Source organism: Mustela nigripes, chromosome 10 (assembly GCF_022355385.1).
Source record: "Mustela nigripes isolate SB6536 chromosome 10, MUSNIG.SB6536, whole genome shotgun sequence".
NCBI lineage: Eukaryota > Metazoa > Chordata > Mammalia > Carnivora > Mustelidae > Mustela > Mustela nigripes.
The window spans coordinates 53,532,021-53,555,355 of record NC_081566.1 but is presented as its reverse complement, the minus strand read 5'-3'; positions in this window follow the sequence as shown (position 1 = coordinate 53,555,355).

Below are 23,335 nucleotides of genomic sequence, written 5' to 3'. Positions count from 1 at the left end.
CTCTAAGGTAGGAAGAAATGTATCTAGTTCATGACTTAAACTAACATATTCCCTTTGCCTCCTCAAAACTCGGGTTGAAAAGTAAAAGCTGTAGACAAATAGGAGGCTTTTCTAGGAGTATACCAAGGATAACAGACTTAAGCTGTTTGAAAGGGAAATCACTTACATTTTGATACACGACAAAAACTCTGCTTTCTTGCCGAGGACTGGTCCCTGCAGGGGCTCATGACCTGCATCCAAAATATGTGAAAAGAAACAGGAATTGTATTGCAGTCAACCCAAAGGAGAAAAGCAGTAGATGAGAAATGTGTAGACTAACACTGGTTTGAACTTCAGTTCTCTGCCTTACCAGTTCTGTGTTTTGGGACTAGCTTCTTAACTTCTCCAGCCTTTAAATTCCTCTTCTGTAAAAGGCAACTTATACCTGTTAATTAATAGGATTATTGTGGCTTGCTACTAGAGATAATGAATGTGGAAAGTACATAACAGTTAGTAGGTGATCAATTAATATTATTGATAATTATTATGACTATTATCATGTGGTTCTAGTGATTGCAACCTTGGAACAGCCTGGATGTTTTGTATTTTTGACATCTGCTAGTTAGACACTAAGAGGTAAACAGACAAAATTAGATTCTGGCTTTATTAATTTTATAAACCTGACTTAAGCTCATGCTTATGGTTTTGGAGTCTGGCTTTCAGGAAATGTCTGCAGGTCCTCAATTACCTAATTCCTTTCCAAACATTTCCAGTGGCTGCTCCCTTAACAAGTCTCTGAGGAGGATTAATCTCTAATGTATGGGATCTAAAGAATTAAGCACGTCTCAGGGCATCAATACCAGCAAAGCCTCTTGACATTGATTTTTCCTCTCTGTGAAATGGGGATAAATGGATCACTTACTAGTGAGGTACCTCTGAGTAGCAAATAAAGATGACTAGAAAACAATGTAGGAAGTATAGTATGTGTACTGGTTAGCTTTTGCTGTGTAACAAACTATCCCATAACTTAGTGACTTAAAGGAACAATCATTGTTAGCTCACAGTTCCTTGGCTCAGCCTCACAGTTTGGGCTGAGTTATAATGGGCAATTCTTTTGATGTTCTCACTAGTATGTCTGCAGTCAGCCGTCAGATAGACCAAGGACTGGGTGGTCTAGGTTGGCCCCACTCACATGGCTAGCAGTAGGCAGGCAGACAGCAAAGACAGCTAAGTTTTCCTTTCTGTGACCTCTCCAGAAGGCTAGCTCATGCTTTTTCATATGATGGATTCAGGATTCCAATTGTAGCAAGAGAAAGCAAACCCCTAATATTACAAGCATTTTTTGTTTGTTTGTTTGTTTGTTTGTTTGGATACTATTGGTTTATTATAAAAGAGACATGAAAATTATTTAAATGATAATAGACTACACAACTTACAAGCATTTTTTGAACCTCTGTTTGCAACATATTTGTTAACGTTCCATTGGCCAAAGGAAGTCACATGGGTAAGCCTAGATTCAAAAAATAGAATCTGGTAGAGAAATAGACTCCATGTCTTTATGGGAGGAGCTGCAAAATATTGTGGGTATATTTTTAGAATCTACTACAGTGAAGAAATGTAAATGAAATAGAAGTCCCAGATCTACTATCTAGGTGGATAGGCAGAGGTATAAAGAATTACACAATTTACAGAGCACCTGATAAGGTGATCAAAGATCTTTTGAGCAGAATTCCTGTGAGTGGGGGTGGACTGGGGACACTCTGCTTAGTACAGTAGAAACAGCTAGCATTTGCTATTGCTTTTGTTAACAAGCTATGTGTTGTTGGTTTGGCTGGCTAGAGTAGAGAGTTCATGTTGGGCAGTTATGGGGAAATTTGATAACCAAATTGATAAGTGTGAGTAGAAAGAGGAACTTCGATTCATACTTACTTCTCTGGAAGTCAGAAGACATAGAGTCTACTCCTGGCTTTACCGCTCATGAAAACATAAAATCTTGTACAAATTAGTTCACTTCCTTAAACACTTACCTATAAAATGGGAATTATGGAATAGGTAATCTCTTAATTCTATTTGCACTCTAAGAATTGATTTTACCTTTAATGAATTTTCACTCAGTTAAAGCATTCACACAGTTAATGCATTTAGACTGCTGAGGGCTTACAGTATAATGTAAAACTAGACTATTCATTCCTCGAACATCTATTTATTGGGTGATAGTCCTTATGTCAGGAATTGGGAAACAACAATGAACAAGATGGACAAGATCCAAGTCCTTTTTGATGGTTAGGGTAGGGATGAGGGAGAGACAACACACAATGAAGCATATAGTCAACATAATAGTAACCAATCATGTTTAACATCAAAAGAACAATCAGTTGGGTGATGAGATAAAGTAAGCGTGTGTGGGTGATGTATATCAAGACTGCTTTAATTATTATAATCATGGAGGTCCTCTCTGATGAGATGACATTTCAACTAAGACTTAAAAATGAGAAGGGGCCTGACATATAAAGGACAGATATGAAAGAATATTCCAGGCAGAGGGAAGAGAAAGTGCAAAAGTCTTAAAGGCATAAACTGATAATGAAAATAGGGAATTATGGGAGTGGGAATGGGGTGCAAAGCACTACTGTGAATTTCACAATACCAAAAACAGAGACAGGGATTCTCTAGAATCCAACTTCAAAGGTGCCAAGTGGCCCCATGAACAAAGACTACAAGAAATTCTAAAAGATGGGCAATTGCAAGATGCTAAGGATTTAAATTCTACCTTCATCATAAACAATGGCAATTGCACACACAAGAGAAGTCTGTGGAGATGACTATGACCGGCTGAAGAACTCCCTGAAGAGCACACATATAAACTGCATAAAGACAGCCTTGGGAAGACCAAGGCCAGCAGTGGGCAAAGCTTGTGACACTGAAAAAAAAAAAAAAACAATAAAGAAAAATCTAACTATATTTGAAGACAAGAGGGTGAAGACGTAAGAGACACATGTTTTGGAATGTTCGGTGTAATATTTAACAGGTAGGTTATGAAAAGAAGCCAGGTTATTCAACTCCCATTTGGCATCTTCTCTTTTTTATCAAGTAAGATGATACTCATAAATTAAACAGGAAGAACAAAAATGTGGAAATGTGGATACTCATAAATTAAACAGGAAGAACAAAAATGTGGAAAAGAACTCCAGGATAGGCCCCAGTGGTAGAGATAATGGTGCAGATGAAGCAGGCATTAAAAAAAGAGTAAGTTGGGCTGTTGGGATGTGCACTTAATAGTGGGAAAGTCTGACATGGAAGAGGACAGCCACTCGTTGGTATTATAACCTAGTTTGTGTCATAAGCTTGTATCATTCTTTTTTTTAAAGATATACTTGTTTCTTTGAGTGAGAAAGAGGGAGTGTGTGCACAAGCAAGGTGGGGGGGGGGGGGGGCAGAAGGAGAGACAAAAGCCAGATCCTGACTCAGCATTGAGTCAGGCTCTGGGCTCAACCTCAGGACCCTGAGATCATGACCTGAACTGAAATCGAGTCGGTCACTTAACCAACCGAGCCACCCAGGTGCCCCAGCTTGTATCATTCTGATTTAGGTTTTGCCCAAAAATCAAAGGCAAATAAATACATTCCGTTCAGCAGAGTATTCAGTGGCCCTATGGAATCATAGCTATTAGGAGAAATATTTACATTCTCATGGAATTTCTTTCTCAGAAAACTGTCTTTTAATTTCTATCATGATTCGTCACAAAGCTTCATCATTTTCTTGTACGACCGACTAAAGTAATTGCCTTGAGCTAATAAATTCTTCATCATCATTCTCATCATCATCATCTTCAACAACACCTTTGTAGATAGCATAGCACTCTGGCACACTTTATCTTATATGATTTTCATATCTTCCCGGCAGACTGGCAAGGCAAATCTGATCTTACCCCTTTTTACAGATAAGACAGAGGAGACTCAGAAAATGTGAGCATATGTCATGATAACAGAGCAGGGAAGTTGCTGGTATATACTCAAAATCAAATCTTTGCATTCTATATCCCATGTTCTCTACACTTAAACATCTTTTTCTTCACAGATTTAATGTATTTATTTGAGAAAGAGAGAGAGCACAAGTGAGGTGCGAGGTAGAGGAAGAGGCAGGCTCTCTGCTGAACCGGGAGCCCGAGGTAGGGCTGGATTCCGGGAGTCTGTGATGGTGACCTGAGCTCAAGGCAGATGCTTAACCGACTGAACTACCCAGGTGCCCCTCTACTTAAACATCTATGTTCGTTAAGTGTGTCTTCTTCATCCTTCCTCAAAATATGGAATAAATCAGTCACAAGCTTAACTTATGAATATCCATTTATATATGGAGGATTTGCCTACGTTACAATTCCAATAGAACCAGACTACTTTCTCTGATTTTTCTCCTTCTCATGCTTTTAACATATACTGTTCCTCTGAAGAAGAGATTTCTCTGGTTTTGCTTCAAAGATGAAAGCTTCAGCGGGTCCAACACACTGAGTTTTTAGGGTCCCGAGACCGTGGGCTTTGTGATGCTGTGCGGTTGGGAGGTTAGCTTCAGCCAGTCCTCGTGAGTTCCATGCTCACAGGGTTGGGCTATCAGGACCTTCCGGAGGCAAACATCTTAATATAACAGTTTGTAAGATTCCCGTTATCACTCCAGAGGAGCCGACTCCTGGCTAATCCTTAGTGTTTGGCTCATCTCACCAAATCCTTCTCTAAATCAGCACTGTTCTCACGCGGTGAGATCATCCATAGGGGGAAAACCTACAAATTAAGAGGGGAAATAAAGAAGAGCCTGGCAATTCTTGTTAATTTGATAGTTATTCTTAAACAAACAACTCACAGGCATTTGAAATGAGTTATTTATTTTGCCTCTGATGCCCCTGTCTCTGAACAAAAGCAAATGTACTATTAATTTCCATTTGCAACACTAGTTTGATTTCGATTTTCATCTCAATTTACTTTTAGGCTTTGTGGTGGTGGTATGCATATGTGTTTAGGATCTAGGGACTTTACGATAGAAAGACTGGATTGTATTCAAACAAATGTTTATGAGGTTTGGTTTTGTTTTTAGATTTTACTCCCCTTGCTGCCCTCCCCTTCCCCCCTGCTCTGGCCCCTATTCTGCAATATCACTAATTTGGCAACACCTATTCTTTTGAAAAGTGACCCCCTCTTTTTTTTTTTTTAAGAACCTCTGAGTATTCCATTAACTGCTAGATTGGTTCCACAATGTCTTTGTAATGGCTTTTTGCCTCCTGGGAGATTTCTCTCTATCTTATATCCTTAATTAATAAGTTCTTTACCAATTGCCACACAATAATAGAGTATTCTTTTAAGCTTAGCGATTTGGGTAAGATTAGGGAATTTTAAATGGGACTAAAAGAATGTGTTGGTGTTCGTTAACTCAGTCTCGGTCTCCATCCTGGAAACTCTGGGTGGATACCACTGATGGAATTTCTGCTCACCTAACTGTTGGCGTTCTAGTCCTAAGAGAGAAGGATGGCACCGTTGATGCTCCAGCCTTCAGATGAGCTCAGGCAGGTAACCCCTTGTGGATGAGAAAGGCTAAGCAGCAAGTAACAGCAAGAGCTGGAGAACAGAGGCTCAGAAAGTCATTTAGATTCTTAAGGGTTCTTGTGGAAAAGCCAAAGTTGATATTGCCAGTCCCCTGTTACAATGCCTCTGACTATAACTTCCGAGGGGCCAGTGAGACGTAATCCAAGGGATGTCTTCCCATCATCACCTCATCTACTCATTTGTTTATTCAACTCACTCATTCTTCCTACTTTTCAGCAATTATTATGCTCCAGGTTTGGGCTGACAAAAGGGAGTAAGGTGCAATTCTTCTGTATAAGAAAAAGAGGTCTGTCTTGAGTCTCCATAGAAGACCAAATGAATTAGAGCCATACAGAGGGAGGAAATTATCAGTAGAATACTTCTCCGATGCAGTAGGGAAGAATCTTCTACTCTATACCCTAACGATTTCTATGCGTTAATGAAATGTTAACCAGAAATTTTTCTAAGGAGCCAGAGAGTCCAAAGCAAGAAGATGAAATGCCACAACATATTCAGGCATACAAGGGGTAGAAGTGAGGATTTGGGTAAGATTAGGGAATTTTAAAATACAAAAAAATTAATGGGACTAAAAGAATAGTGCAGGTCTGTCATTTTGTAGATAAAGAAACAGGCACAGGCAGGGTAAGTATATGGTCTAAAGTGAAACAGTGAGTTCGTGGTAATATGGACCCTCGTCTTGCTTTTTTCTACCCAGTCCAGTGACATCCTACTGAAGATTATGAGTCCATTTTCAAATTCATCACCTTTCTTCATATTCCCTCTGCCTACTTCAGTCGTCCCTCATTGTCTGCGATCCACACAACACAAATAACCAACTTCTGGGTTTTTTTCTCTCAGTATTTTTTCACTCTATCCTTTATCCAGCCCCCACCCAGAATTATCTTCCATTTGAAGAGCTCCCTGATCCGAAACCTTTAATGGATCCCATGCCCTACTGAATAAAGGCAAATCTGGTACAGCATTCAAAATGCCAAGCCCTGTCCAGATGGATCTAGGTATTAGAATCATATCAGCGAAAGAGGATATATGACTCCTTCACTGGACCATAAGCATATCGAGGACAGGAACCACTGCATAGTCATCTTGGTTTCCTTAGCCTATTTCAAAGATTTTTTTTTGAGTGTTCCATTATCTTCTAGATTAACTCCATAATAATTTTCTCCATTAATAATAATGATAGTGATGATGATGATGGTGATAAAAATGGTAATGATGATGGTGATGGCTTCCCATGCACTCTTGATTTAAAAAAAAAATTTTTTTAAGACCTTATTTATTTATTTGAGAGGGAAAGATAACACTTGCAGGAGGCAAAGCAGGAGGGCAAACAGACTCCCTACTGAATGAGGAGCTGGATAGGATCCTGAGGTCATGACCTGAGCCAAAGGCAGACACTTAACTGGCTGAGCCACCCAGGTGCCCTTCCGTGTGCTTTTATTTAATCATCACATCAGTCTTATGAAGTAGTTATTCTTAACCTCCTCAATTTACAAATGAAAAAAACCGAGGCATGAAGTTGTGAGCTAACTTCCTCAAGGTCGCATAGGTGGGAGGTGGCACAAGTATTTAATACAATAAAATATTAATAATAAATTATTTATTTATTTATTTACTTATTTCATTAATCTAATAAATTTAGAGTGTGTCACATGATTGAGTACACCTTGAGGGTCAGTTGATATTCAAAGTAAAATCATTGAGAAATGGCTGGCAGTTCCGTGTTTTCTGAGTTCAAATAACCAAAAATGTCTACAACCCCTTGATCCCAGAGTAAAATATAGATCCTAACCCTGGGGAACAGAATGATAAACCATTTTCCAAACCTGAAAAACAAAGGGTAGATTAATAATACCCAAGCCATCGGGGTTCAGTCTGAGGAGAAGTTAGAATCATACACTGAGACAGTGCTAAAACTGGCCCCCAAACTCTAGAAGGTTATGGCGACTTTACATCAGAAAGTCAGTAAATGACATTAGAAGTTTAATTATGCGCCTTCCTGAGGGAGGGGGATCTCCTGAATTCTCGGATTCTCTAGGATTCTGCTCTGGTCAGCGTTGCTACACTCTTATTCATCCTACCATTTTCTGTAGATAATACACGCTGCCAACGGGCCCATCCATCTCTGCCCTCTCACTGAAAGGCAAAAATCTCTTCAGAAAAAAATGCTGTGTCAAGAGCAAAACACCACAAAACCTAAAAATTGCAAGAAGACACGAGAAAAGACTAAATCTGCCAGCAGGGATTTGGGTATGGGAGCCTGTAATTACCTGAGTTGGAACCTGGCCAGCAAACAGGGATTCATGCAGAAATAGGACGGCTTCCATCCTGTGAGAAGGTCCAAGCCAGCTGTGGGGACCAGCGGCGGTCAGGGCCTGTGTTTTATGTTAACAGAACACTTGATTTCTGCCACCCCCGGGAGCACAGTGGCCCCTTGCTGAAACTCTCCTTTCCACCTGACTTGAAGAACAGCGTTGCTCAGGGAAGCATCAGCATTATAAATTACTCAGGATAGTCGAGGAAGCAGAAGGGATTTAAGTGTTGGCAGGATTATGAAACATAGTCCAGTGTGTGAGTAGGAGAGAGGAAGGGAGCAGGTGGTATTTCAGAAGCACTGACAGGTACGACTTAGAAACTCCTTAGTGGCTCTCAAATCTCGTTGCCCCCTTCCTTCCCACATCCGCCTGCAGGTCAAACTTTTTGCGTGGCAGTTTTGCCCAGCTTGCTGCAATGGAGACATAAAACTCTAGGGGGAGCTCAAGCTTCCGTGGTGGGCTTTGTGCTCCAGGCTGGGAGAAGAAACTGTCCTGCTTCAAAATGCTCAGTTAGGGGCGCCTGGGTGGCTCAGTGGGTTGAGCCTCTGCCTTCAGCTCAGGTCATGATCCCAGGGTCCTGGGATTGAGACCCGCATTGGGCTCTCTGCTCAGCAGGGAGCCTGTTTCCTCCTTCCTCTCTGCCTACTTGTGATCTCTGTCTGCCAAATAAATAAATAAAAATCTTAAAAAAAAAAAAAAAAAAGCACGGTTAATGAGCCTTGAGGCAAGAACGGAGAAGCCGACGGCTGTCCCTCTGTCAGAAGCCCTTCCATCAGGAGCTGTCTAGTCTCTTGGATAGTTCGATCTATTGCGGGCTGTGGCAAAGCAGCCTGGAACTTCTTACACGAAAAGCATAACTGTTCAGTGATTAAAACCAAAGGGCGGGGGAGCCTGGGTGGCTCAGTAGGTTAAGCATCACACTCTTGATTTCTGCTTAGGTCACGATCTCAGAATCCTGAGGTCAGTCCTGCTTCCAGCAGGGGTGTGGAGGCTGCTTAAGATTTCCCCTCCCCCTCTGCTTCTTCCCTTCCCTCCCCACACTAGCATGTGTGTGCATGCTCTGTAGCTAGCTCTCTAGAAAAAGAAAGAAAGAAGAAAAAAAAGAAAAAAGCAAAGAAAAGGAAAAAAGCAAAGAAAAGGAAAAAAAAACAAGAAAAAGGGGCAGGCTACCAGGGGATAGGAGAATTCTTTCATTTCATGGGTTTTACAGGTTCAGAGATTCAGTGTGGGGTGCTGAAAGCTTCTGGAGGTGGATAGAAGTGATGGATACACAGCAATGTGAATTTTTTTAAAAAGTAGTTTATTTTTCTTATTTTTATTTTTTTAAAGATTCTATTTATTTATTTGACAGAGATCACAAGTAGGCAGAGAGGCAGGCAGAGAGAGGAAGGGAAGCAGGCTCCCTGCTGAGCAGAGAGCCTGATGCGGGGCTCGATCCCAGGACCCCGGGACCACGACCCAAGCCGAAGGCAGAGGCCCTAACCCACTGAGCCACCCAGGCACCCCGGCAATGTGAATTTTTAAAAAGATTTTATTTATTATTTGACAGAGAGAGACAGAGCAAGAGCGGAAACACAAGCAGGGAGAGTGGGAGAGGGAGAAGCAGGCTTCCTGCTGAGCAGGGAGCCTGATACTGGGCTTGATCTCAGGACCCTGGGATCATGACCTGAGCCAAAGGCAGACGCTTAACGACTGATCCACCCAGGCACCCCAGCGATGTGAATTTACTTAATGGCACTAATTTTTGCACAATTAAAAAATTTTAAGATATACATTTTGTTAGGTACATTTTACCACAATTTTTAAAAAGCTTTCATCATGGATTTGGATAGTTTCAAAAATTTAAATTTCTAGTATATTTCAATGTTGGCCTCTTTAATGTAAATGATGATATCACTCTTTAAAACAAACAAATGGCATTGGAGGGATGAGATCTGGATAAACCTCTCCAGTGAATGACTCCTCAAATTCATCCTCTTCACAGGAAACGTGCTCAGAGAAAGCAACGTGTGACGTCTACCCTCTCTTCTTGTAGAGGAGGAATCTGGGACCCATGTACCACCCATCTAGATCTGGGTCCACTGTCCCATAGCTCTCAACTAAATCTTGGCACACTGTCCCATAGCCTTGAACTCTGCGTCTGCACCTGTGATGCTTTTGTCCCTCTCCACACTTTGCTCAGGCCATTACCCACACCATCACCTCCTAGTGCTTTGTGGGGCTAACTTATGCGGCACATAGTGGGTGCTCCATGGTATCTGTGAAACTCAGCTTCACATAATATTGTTTATTTATTTGTTTCAAGAACCTGCACAGGAGTGGGGGCGTGGGGAGGGACAGAGGAAAAGGGAAAGAGAGAATCTTAGGCAGGCTCCACACTCATCACAGAGCTGGACATGGGGCTTGATCTCATGACCGAGATTGTGACCTGAGCCGAAATCAACAGTCAGCACGTAACCAGCTGAGCCTCCCAGGTTCCCCCCGCTTCATATCATATGAAGCCCTTTAACGCGCCCCATTCCCCACACCCCTGCAGGCGCCAGAATGACCAAACATAGAGGATGACACATCGGGGGAACTCTAATTCCTATGGAAGGGGGAATTATGCGGGTAAGAGAGAGTGGGTGGCCCACATCGGAGCCCCTGAGCTCTGATGACTCCACACCCAAGGTGGGCTTCACAGAAGGAAAATCCTCCAGCAGGGTACTGATTTCCCTCACTGTTTCATTCACTCCTACATCCACTTGATGTCACTCTCACTGCCCAGTAGAACTGTGTGTCAGAGGTCTTTGGTCACAGAGCTCTTACATTAATAACTTCCAGAAAAGCGTGGCTAAGCCAGGTTTGGAAGGATTTGGGGGGGTCTCTGAGCTACCTGCCATGCATCATCTTGCCTGGACTCTCCCCTGACTCCAAGCACAAGACACCCTCACCCTGTCTCATTTCCAAGTTCTTTGTCCTGAAGACAACCCGCCAGAGATCTAGTACTTGTGATGCTTGGCCCCGAGCCAGGCGTGCAAGGGCAAAAGCTCGCTGAAGCCGGGAATGTGCCCTGGGGATTCAAGTCAGGAGCTTTCCTTCCGCCTCTTCATGGGAACTTTATTTTTCTGCTGTGAGTTCTCCAGTTTATGAGTTGACCAATTATATTTTTCCCCAAGATAGAAGTTTCCTGTAGGCTAATTTGTCATTCCTGAGAATGCAAAAATCAACTACGAAATAGCAGGGTTCATAACAAAGAGTAAAGAGGAGATTCTCAGTTCTGTTCCTGGCCCGACTACCCACTTGCTAGGTGACCTTGAATGGGTCACCTTAGCAGGTTCTGTCTTTTTAGGGTGTTTAAAACAAAAACAAAAACAGATAACCCATGTGGACATTTTTAGGATCGTGACGAGAAAAATGCGACAATCTTTCTAGAGAACATTTGAGGAAAATTGACACTTTAAATCCTGGCTGTCACTAATCTCCTTTCCGATCCCCATGAGTAACCTACAACTTTGGGAATTTCCAACCTTAAAGATAGGGGAGCTGAAATCATTCCCCCCCTTCTCTTTCACACCGTGGCAGGCCCATCAAAGTGTCACAGGACTGAAGACGGAGCACTTAGCTTCTTTAAGCCTGGATTTAAACAATTGTTTGCAGTGAAACCCATCTGTCCCTGGTGAGCCATTTCTTGCCAAAGCCCACTGGCCAGGATGGAGTACTCTGGGGATGGCCGTCTGCCGCTCCGAGGAGTCTCCCCACCGCGGTCTGCTTGCAGCCCGAGCAGCAAACACTGGTGGTTCAGTTATTTCTTGGGGTCATGGTCCAAATCAGATCTGACACCGCCACAGAGCCACACTTCTTGTTTGTCTCCAGTAACTTACTGGAGATGGGTGCTTTATTTTTCTTTGCTGCTCCTTCCTTATCGGTAAGTTGTCTTCTCGATGGAAGAGACGCAATTTTGTTAACCCCATAGTAATGATCAACAGAGCCACAGAAATGTTTGTCCAAAAATTTTTCTTCAGAACACCTATCATTGGCAATAGGTAGTTATGCATTTTACTTGTTTACAGTTGTCTCCCATGTAGCTGGCGGATTGCACAGGCGCGTGAATCATGCGTATTTTGTCCTTGAACTTCAGAACCGAGGAAGGTATCCAGCTCATGGTTGTCATCACCAGGATAATATTTGGTGAAAAATATCAAACCTTTCAGAAATCCTTATTATAAGGAATCTCAAGGGGTTGAGGCAGACCAAAGAACTTCAGTGAATATCTTTTTTAACTTTCCTCTTTTATAGATGACTTAGTTTTACTTTGAGCCTAAGAGGGTGTTGGTTACCTCAGGTTACATAACATATAGGCAGCCGAGGAGCATGCTTCTGGGAGGTCCCTCATTCCAATTCTATTTTGTTCACTCTGTATCCCCAGGGCTCAGATAGCTCCTGGTACATGGTAGGTGTCAAGCCCTCCTTCCAGGGACCACAGTTGGAGATCCACTGGTGTATTAACACTAAACTTCTTGCACTTAGCTGAGACATCATACATTTAACCAAAATAACATTTGGGACTTGCTTTGCCTTCACGCCTCCCCCGCTTTCATAGGACCTTTCTTCAAGGTCACCCAATGTACTTGTTTCTCTTACAGCACTTTCCACACTAGAATAAGACTCTTCTGCCTGCCGGTCTCCCCAGGAAATTGCAAGTTCCCTGAGGAAAGACCTCATATTCCTCTGTCTCCCCTTCAGCCCAGCACGGTGCCCACACCTAACAGGAGCTCCACAGTGTGACTGGAGAAGAATGGAGGGCAACTGTGAATGTCCACTGTCCGCGTTCCCCCAGACACGTGCCAAGGGCACAGTGTTTTCTCATGCTGGTCTTCCAAGCCCAGCAGACACCAGACAAGAGTTAAGAATAATTATAATCAAGGGGAATGTTTGCAAAAGCCCTTGTCCCATCAGACCTTGGCCACGCACCACGTGTGTGCAATGGGCAAAGGGACAAAACGCAACAGGGCCAATGGGACAAGGTGATGTATGCGCAGAGGAGGATTGAGATAAATGACGCATGGAGCACCTACTCTCCAAATGTTGTTGCTCTTTGCTGTGGCTGTTGGACACATTGAGAGCATTATCCAACTATCAAGATGAATAATTTTCAGGGGACTGTGGCCACGGAGTTAAAACATGGCAGTAGAATTCTGGGAAACAGGCTGAAGAATCACTAAAATGATGTTGGTGAGTGCATAACCACCACGAAATCTCTGGCTAAGTCACCTGGTCCAGATGCCGGCTGCATGTATTCTAGACGTCAGGAGTCCTGGCGAGGTCACAGTTGGAGCCCACACTTAACATCATGCTCCCGCTCCTTTCTGCCTATGTGACCAGAGCAAGTTGCTTACCTTTGAGTTTCAGTTCCTTCATCGGTAAAATGGAGCTAAAATCTCTGCCCATTCTGTTTTGAGGATTAGGTGAAATAATGAATGAAGAGTGCCCAGTCCTGGGCAAGGCTGATGAGAAACTGAGCTGTTATTGGTGTTGTTGTTGTTGTTACTATAATTTTACCAGAAATTCTGTAACTAATACTTCGTATAATCAGAGATCTTTTTTACATACACAAAATGGATTATCTTAATATTTTAATAAAAAATTAATGAAATGATCAGAACACAATTCCACCTTCATGGGGCAGGAACAGCGACCCCAGCATTCAAGGAATGCTCTGGCATATTTATTTTTGTTGTTGTCATTTTTTTTTTCAATACAGCCGTGAAAATTGTTACTCAGAATAAATCCCAAGTGGAAGGGGAAATTGAAAATGACAATGTTATTGATACTATTATGAAGAGTACTCATTGAATGAGCACCTAACATATGCCCAAATCCGTGCTAAGAGCTATAGAACGAGGATACCCATTTAATCCTCAGGACTAGAAAGGACTTAGCCTTAAGGTACATTCTATGAAGTAGGTACCACTAGTCCGTGAAGTAGATTTTATAGCCCCCATTTTAGAGACGAGAAAACTGAAGCTTGGAGACAAGTGGAACAGGGATGAGGGATGAGCCCAGAGATGAACATAAGGGGCAAGACCAGCCCAACGAGGTCACATGCTTGGTCCAGGACTCAAACCCAGGTCAGCCTGACTCAAAGGTCATGTCCTTGTCCACCACCTGTATGGTTTCTATATATATGAGATGGCAAAAGTTCCATCATTCCCCAGGTCATGAGTTCCTGTTTCTTAAAACCCTCAGCATTAGTGATTTTATAGACCGATTGGAGGAACATCGAGTGGAAACAATGCTTAGTTCCAAGCCCTGTGCAAGCCACAGTGAGAGATTTAATAATATGGGAGTCCTGATTTTGTCATCCAAGCAATTTACGAATAACAAAAGGTATACAAAGAAATCAAAACTGGGTGCAAAGTGAGGTGTGGGCAAGGGGCAGAAGTGCTGAGTAAGAACTCGGGCAGCTTCTAGCTTCCAAATTAGAACTCTTCTGCTCTAGTGTGGGCCTCTTCTTAACTCCCCGTCTGAGTGGCACAGTTCAAGACAGACTTTAACTGAGATCTGGGGCAGACAGGCTGGATGGACTGCTTTTAAATCCACAAACTCCCCCAGGTCTAGCCAATAAGCCAGGATGTCGTTTCTTTCCAAGATATCTCAGACACAGTTATCTTGGCAACTAAGTTGCATATCTAAGTTGAAATCATGAGCTGTACTGGGCCGTTGTCCTCCTGGGGGGCTGGCTTCTCACCCCCACCCCCAGTCTCAAAAATATGTCAGCCTCTCATCTCAGCTGTTTACAGTATCTTAAGAAACTCTCTTTTCACAGTTTTCCACTCACTTCCTCTGATCTCAGGCTTTCTGATCTCGGGGCATCCCGGGTGAAGGCTGTCAGATTAGCAACGAGGGTAGATCGGACTTCTTTGCAAAGTTGGACAAATGGTGAGGGTTGTTCTTACAATGTATCTTTAACACGTCTGCTGTGTATGTGGGGAGTGAACTCACTAACTTTCTGTTGTTATTTTCAGAAGTTAGTATATGATTGAGTTCTTTGTTGGACTTTATTTACTTATTTATTTATTTATTTTTGGACTTTATTTTGACTCAAACACTGGCGTCAGTTAGAAATGAAGGCAAAAATTTCATTTTGGTGAAATCAGTGATGGTCCTGATATAACTATCATGAGGCCTAGGTATGGATATGTACAGAGTATAGCAGCCTAGCATTGGCCCACCAGCAGTGGCCCATGAGCATGGAACAGCTTGGAATACAGGCAACAAACCTACAGGGATAAGACATCCACAAGGGGCGTTTCAATATCCTTTCGGGAACCAGGACAGTATCAGCAGGAGATGGTAAAGAGTAGTACTGCGACCGCACGCAGGCACCAGCACACGCATGATGGAAGCAAAGGAATAAAAGAGGGACAGGCCCACCTGGACAGGAGGAGAAAGGAGTGATGCCGGGGAAGAAGGTGCTAGAAACAAATCCTGTTTGACCCTTTCTCTTAGATCCAAAGATGTCTGAGTCATGACAATCACACTTCATCATCATCATCATCACAGTAATGATGGTAATGATAAAAGTAGTTGTTCTTTACTGAGGGATCTTTATCCTGAGCCAAGAATTGCACTGGACATTATGCAAGTACTTTCTGCTCCACTCAAGTTAGTCAAGGGCCTTCAGAGATGTTAGCATTCACTTAAAGTCAATCAGAAATCTTCATTATCTGAGAAAAAAATGCATAAAATAGTGGGCTCAGTATGATGAAACAGTGATCAGAACCTGAGATTGCACCTCGAGCAGAGATTCCAATATGCTTCGATGCTTACGTAGGCTCTCAGGCCAGGCTGTGATGTGTTTGATGTGCTGCTCCTTAGCAGGGACATTCTCTAAGACTATTCTGGTCTTAGTTGTCTGATTACTGTTCCTTTTGTACCAGTCAGCCAAAATGAGAGAAAAATTTTGTTCATTATATCTAAAATGAAATTGGTGGGCATTCCATGCATGCTTAGGAAAAGAACTTCTAGAAGAGAACAACAGGATGTTACACTGACATCTCACATGTCCATGGACCAAGGCTGTAGATCTATCCCCATATTGGTGTACTACCTTTCAGAGACAAAACAAAAACAAAACTCCAGTTTGGGGCTCTACTGAGCATATTTAACTTAAACAATTTTTATCAATGAATGTGTGGGTCCCAGAGGAAGCCTCAAGAATCAGACTTGAGCAGCTTTCCACCACAACTGAGCAAAGTTATTGCCAATCATTCAGTCAGTACTGTTGGCTTGTAGATGGACAGAACATATACAAAGATGTTACAAGCCGCCAAGCCTCCATCATTTGAATTTCATGTAAACATCAGACATTATTAAGAAACTATGTCCTGGACAATGGACCAGGCCCTTCGTGGACAAAGATGAATCTGCAAGGTTCTAGACTTCAAGCAACTCATGGCCAATTTTTGGGGGGGGGGGGATTCTGTATTAGTGAAAAGTAGGAATTAACAGATTAGTTTTAAAGTCATGATTTCTTAAGAAAAATAAAAGGCAGCCAATTTGAATGGGTCAGTTAGAAGTGCACATTATTGGGACTCACCTACTGAATCAGGAACTCTATTTGCAGTGCCCAGAAAGCTGAGTTCTTCCAAGCTTTCTGAGTGGTTCTGGAGTAACTAAGTTTGGGAACCACAGGATCAGAACACACAACACAGGAGTTGCAGATAAAGCAGGTATGGCCAGGTAGTATAGCATGGAGACACTTGCATGAGCTGGAAAGAGATTTGACAAAGAGTTGCCACTGAAAAGTCTCTAAGCAAAGGAGTTGCATGGTCCTCTTTGTGTTTTTGGAAGAGCAAGGAGAAAAAATTCACTAAAATTGTCTTGCTTTAATGACAGCAGACATATAAATGCCTCCTATAGGGCCAACCTTGCAGGAACTCAGAAGGAACACAAGCCAAAAAAAAAAAAAAATCCTGGATTTCTCAGTCTCCTTTGCTAGTGGTTATCATGTGATACAGCCAGAAGTCCGCTGGGAAAGATTTCTAAGAGAGTTGTGAGCTGCTGAACCAAGACCAGAAACTACTTACTTCTTGACTTTTTTTTTTAATTTATTTTTATTGAGATATAATTAGCGTGTAACATTGTGTAAGTTTAAGATACACAACTTGACTCGATACATTTATAGTATGCAACATAATTACCACTATAACTAACACCTCTAACACCTCATATGATTGTCATTTTTTTTTTCGTAGTAGGAAGAATTAGGGTCTCATCTCACAGCATCTTTGAAGTTTATGAGACAGTATCCTTGTCTATAGGAACGGTGCTGTGCACTAGATCTCCAAGACTATTAGCTCAAGTTAGTGCTCTTAAACAACAATTCCTTTACCAACCTCCTGGTCCCTGGCAACCACTATTCTGCTCTCTGTTTTTACAAGTTCATCTTTTTTCAGATTCCACATATTAGTTAGTGATATGCATTTATTTATTTGAGAGAGAGAGAGAGAGAGTGAGCATGAGTGCATGGTTGGGGGAAGTGACAGAGGGAGAGGGATTGAGAATTTCAAGCAGGTTCCAGCCTGAGAGCTAAGCCCAATGTAGGGCTTGATCTCACGACTCTGAGATCATGACCTGAGCTGAAATCAAGAGTTGGATGTTTAACTAACTGAGCCACTCAGGTGCCTTCTCACTTACTTTTTATCAGAGAAATATGCCACCATCAGCTCAGGCTTCAGGGCTTTGTTACTTGCAGCCAAGCACATTTTCACATACCGAGCTGTATTCCAACCCTGAGATTACTCTTCCAGCTTCCTTGAGCTGTGATCAAATATGATCCTTGCTGACCTCCAAGATGAAGGGGAATTACTTGTTATGAAAATACTACCTTACAGACAACGAGGAGGTGAAGATCTTGTCCTTTTGTCTCCAGATCTGACTTCATAAAGAAATTGTGTGTGTATAGAAAGGTCAGGTTCTCTTTCTGCAAAACAAAAGGGCTCACCTTGCATTTATGTTCCCATTATAATTGCCTTCGCTCCTTGATCCCAGATAAAACATGCAACCATGTACATTCAAGTTTTTGGAGGAGGAAGAACTTGGATGACATTCGGAGACATCTGAGTGTGGAGCTCTCTGGGTCTGCTGCTTGCTGCTTTTCCTTCATCAGTCTGTACTATGCTCCTGAACTTGAGGAAAAATCCACTGAGGGCTGGGCCTTCAAACAAGAAAAGAAAACTTCTTCTTCTTTTTTTTTTTTTTTTCTAATTTGAGAGAGAGTGAGAGCCAGAGAGGTCACAGAGGGAGAGGGAGAAGTAGAGTCGCCACTGAGCAGGGAACCTGATGTGGGGCTCAATCCCAGGACCTTGAGATCTTGACCTGAGCCAAAGGCAGAGTTTCACTGACTGAGCCACACTTGTGCCACAAAAAAACCTCTTTTTGAACACCTGGAATTCTTTTTAAAGGACATCTTCTTTCTTAAAATTCTAAAATTTGGATTTTGGAACAGTCTTGGGAGTCATTTGGTTCAATCTCTGGTATGAAATAAATCAAAATGAAAATCAGACTACCTTTAAAAAAAATTCCTTGAGGAGACAGATGACACAGTGATCTCTGGCAGAATTTGATCAAACCTGTGTCAAGTATGTCTTCCTTTGCCTTAATTGAGCCTCCTATCTTCAATTAAATATGTAAGGGAAAAAAAAAAAAGAGAAAAAAACCCCAGAATATTACTTATTCTCAAAATAATATTCCATAGGTTGCAAATAATTACTAATTTGTCTCTCTTTCTTCCTTGTCCATGATGGAACAAGTCCAAATGAGCACTGCATTAGAATCTTTCTATTTTCATCTTTCAGAGTTAGTCCCAGGTAACATTGTAAGTTCAGGGCACACAGACGCACTTCTGTGTTCCTGGGCATTCCCCCACGCCCTCTCCATCAGGATGGAATATTCCCTACGGGCTGCCACACACTCCATCTTAGGCTCCATCTAAGTTTGGCTCTTTCCCTTCCATGTTTTCCTTTGCTGTTCTGCTCACCACTTCCAAGATAGCCAGATATTATTATTATTATTATTACTATTACTATTATTATTATTATTTTAACATAGCAGTTCAACCTGGACATGGGGCTGAGTTCTCCAAAATTTTAAGACTAGAGATTTCCTGCCTTATCTTGTTTTTATTTTATTGCTCTCCATCTCCTTCTTGTGTGTGAGAAAATGCATTTGTTCCTCCATCAGAGACCACTGGTCCAAGTGGTCCCATCCATCAGGCTCTGTGTAGTAAGGATAGAAGAAAGAGAGTCTAAAAGTAGGGCTCATTTCAGAATTAAGTGCAGGGTGAGCCAGTGTTATCGACAGAAAGTCTCTCCTTCATAATTGGTCTGCAGATATACTCAGAGACTTGGAAGGCCTCAGGCTTTGAAGACAAGCCATGAGGTAAAGCTCTGCCTGGCCTAGCCAGCCCTTGCTCTCTGAGTGATGGGTTGACACTACTGTCTTCTGTCAGCATTATTGTTTCTGTCATCTCTAGAGACCAAAGCAAGTGCAAAAGCTAAGAAAACCATGAACTCGAAAGCAAATAGATTCACTCTCAAGGTTCTGTAAGTGGATTCCTCCCCAAAATATTGCTAATTTTCCTCTACGTCTCAGAGTACAAGAGAAAGGTTGGCTGCCTATTTGTCCCTGAAGAATATTACCTATTTTCTAATTTTATACACTTCCAAACCTGTCTTTTCCCAGTGGAAAAAAAAATATTTCTCTTTATTTGCTTTTTCCCTAAATACAAAACATGCTGCACTGCAGTAAAGACCACGACATAGATCCCTGCCTATTTTTCCTCTGTCTTTTCCCCTTTCCTGGTGCCACTTTATCACTGTATCCATGAGGATTTCCACAATCTTATTAATATTTAACATTTATTGTTAGTCTCTTGAGCCACCACAGAGACATATATTATCTCTTTGCAAGATTTAATGTCACCCTTAGTGATTCATATTCTCAATGGTGCTCTTTCTACTTAGGGGAAAAAAAAAAAAACCTTCTTCATCTCCAAATTAAAGCATTCTGTACCCAGCTGAAGTTCCAATGCTTGGGCAGAAGGAGTGGGCAGGAGACAATGAGGTTATTTATATTTTATCCACCAGGGATCAGAAGTTTTTCACAGGAACTTTTGGAATTATTCAACTCATGTCTTGTATTTATGTTTCTTTTGAAGCGCCTTAAAATATAGAGTTTAATTAAATAAAAAACTTAGAAAGGCCAGACATTTAACTTTGCACTGTCTTATAAGCAAAGTTTGCTCAGCAAGCAAGCATTATGAACTCAACTTCATGGAATTGATTTACTTACCAATGGGAACAAATGCTTTTTTAAAATATTTTCCCAGGACCCCTCTACAAAGCAACTGTCAGTGTGCTAATTAAAATGATTCTCATCTATTCAAAATTACAGTCTGCAGATCTCAACTTGGAAATGCTTGGCTTACTTGGAGTAACAGGAATCTCGAAGACACATGACTGGTTTATTTTTTTAAAAATATTTTCCAGGGTTGAGTCCTATATTTCAGATTAGTCATTCACCTAAGTAGTGTTTTTGGCTCCAGCCCTACAATAAGAAATATGAACTTGAATTTGCTCTATAGTTTATCCAGTTCAAAGCATCCAGGTTTCGGTGTCAGGCAGACCTCATTCCAATAATGACTTCATCTTTTCCTTATTGTGTGACCTAGAGAATAAACATTGAAACTCTTCAGAAATATTAATCAGTGTGATACAAAAATGACAATTATATTCATTGAGCTACAACTATGTTCCAGTAACTTCCAATGGGGCATCTTCCAGTCATTTCTGATGGATGGGAAAGTTCATCCTGGTCACATCCCTGAGGTCTACATGAAGCCATGTGATGTCACAGTGTTACAGCAATCTCTCCTCCCTTGGGGAAAGTACATGTAAAGTTTGGTAAATTTAATAAAAGATCAGTGTCCCTGGTAGTCCAAGGTAGGTGTTTGCTTCTCTTTATAGGCTGTCATTATTACTCTTTTTCTAGAAACATCTTAGGTGTCTGCAGATGATCCTATACGGAAAGAACGTTTCACCTCCAAATATTCCACCTGTGTTTCAGAATGTCTTTCTTTTTATTTACTTAGTATTTGGCTTTGATCTGGATGAACTGGATGTTGCATTTTTGCCTTATTTTGAACATTTAGGATAAATGGCCCGAATCTCAGAAATTACCCAGAGAAATCTAGTCTGGAGTTTGAACAATATGCTAAAAAGCGTAAGAGAACAATCTACTTTCTTAGATATTATCTTTGTCTTAACAACTAGTGTTTATTAAGGGATTACCAATATTATCATTCCTATTATATGGATTAAGAAATTGAAGCCTCTGGAGGCTGAATGACTTATCCATGGGCATACACTTACAAGGGACAGAGCCAGGATTCACAAAGGGCACATTGCCTCTTGAGCTTGAGTTTGTAAACTTTGGCCTGTCTTGTCTCCTTCTTTAACCCCCCAAATTCACATCAGACCCTTTTGTTTTATTTCTCACTTGAGATTCTCTCTCTACTTCTTCAGTGTACTCCACAGGAACAAATTACTATACTCCTGCCAATCTGTCCCATCTCTCCCCAGTAAACATCTCAGGTAGGTTCAGCTCACCAAAGGTTGCTCATGAATTGAGCACTCTAATTTCTTCAAACATCTTCATCAAATTATTCCATCAAGGTTCTTTGTTTGTAGGGGTAACTATTATAAACAACACACGACTTTTACTTTTCCAAGTTAATAACCAATTGTCATATGGAGACAGGAGACAGATAAATAGATTTTCATTGGCTTCTTTATTTTTTAGTGTTAGTTTTAAGTGTGCTCTGTGATTGTGTATACTAATCATTTATCATATATGCATTTTATGAATCTTTTCTCCCAGTCTGTGGTTTATCTTTTGATTTTCTTCACAGTGTCTTTTGCAGAGTACAAGTTTCTAATTTTAATAAGGTCCAATTTATCTCTTTTATCTTCCATGAACCATACGTTTGATGTTGTATATAAAATGTCATTGCCAAGACCAAGGTCATCTCGATTTTCTCCTGTGCTACCTTCTAGGAGCTTTATATTTTTGCATTTTACATTTAATCCATTTTGAGTTAATGTTTGTCAAAGATGTAAGGTCTGGATCTCAATTCATTTTGGAGGTGAATATCCACTTGTTCCAGGCACCATTTGTTGAAAGACTATCATTGTTCCATTGTATCGCTTTTGTCAAAGATCAGTTGACTATATTTATGTAGTCTATTTCTGGGCTCTCTATTCCATTCCATTGATCTATTTGTCTGTTCTTTCTCCAATACCACATTGTCTTGATTACTGTAGCTTTATAGTAAGTCTTGAAGTCAGGTACTGTCAGCTCTCTGACTTTGTTCTTCTCCTTCAATACTGCATTGGCTATTCTGGGTCCTTTGCCTTTCCATATAAACTTCAAAATCAGTTTATCAATATCCACAAAATAACTTGCTCCGATTTTGATTGGGATTGCAGTGAATCTATAGATCAAGTTGGGGAGAACTGACATCTTAACAATGTCGAGTCTTCTTATCCACATACATGGAATATCTCTACCTTTATTTAGATCTCCTTTGACTTCTTTCAATCTGAATTTCATTTTTCTTCATACAGATTTTATACACATTTTATTAGATTTATACCTAAGTATTTCTTTCTTGTTTTTGGTACTAATGCAAAAGATGTTTATTTCAAATTCAAGGTGTTTATTGGCAACATATAAGAAAATAATTACTTGTGTACATAGATATATTTTAAAAATCATATTTAATACTGAATGAAGCTGGATTTGAGGATATGAATATAATTCTGGCTTGGGAATACTGTATGGTTTTCGGAACATCTTGTCTACACAGACACAGCTGGAGAGACATAGGCTTCTAAGAAACTGCCCCAGGGACATCACCAAAATGAAGGGCTGAGAATGAGTCCTGAGGACAGGGCTCTTTACAAAGAGAGAGAGAAGTTCAGAGGGACAGAGCTAGCCTTATGGTGAAGTAGGTCATCCACTTAGGAGCAAGAGCGAGGTCAGAGGCTGAGAAAGTCAGGGAAATACGAGACTGTGGAAGAGAAATGCCCTTCAAATTCCTTATTCACCTCTTCAATTTAATAATCAAGACTGAAAACCAAAGTTGAAAGTGGTCTCAAAAAGTAATTTACTGTATATTTTTGTTTGCATGTATGCATGTGTGTGTGTATTTTTACATCTCTCATATCATGCATGACTTCCTTGAAATCAGTCCTATTTAAACTCTGTGGATTCTGAGAAAAAACTGAGGGTTTTGGAAGGTGAAGGGGGTTGGTGAGCCTGGTGGTGGGTATTAGGGAGGGCACATATTGCATGGAGCACTGGGTGTGGTGCCTAAACAATGAATCTTGGAAGACTGAAAAAATTAAATTA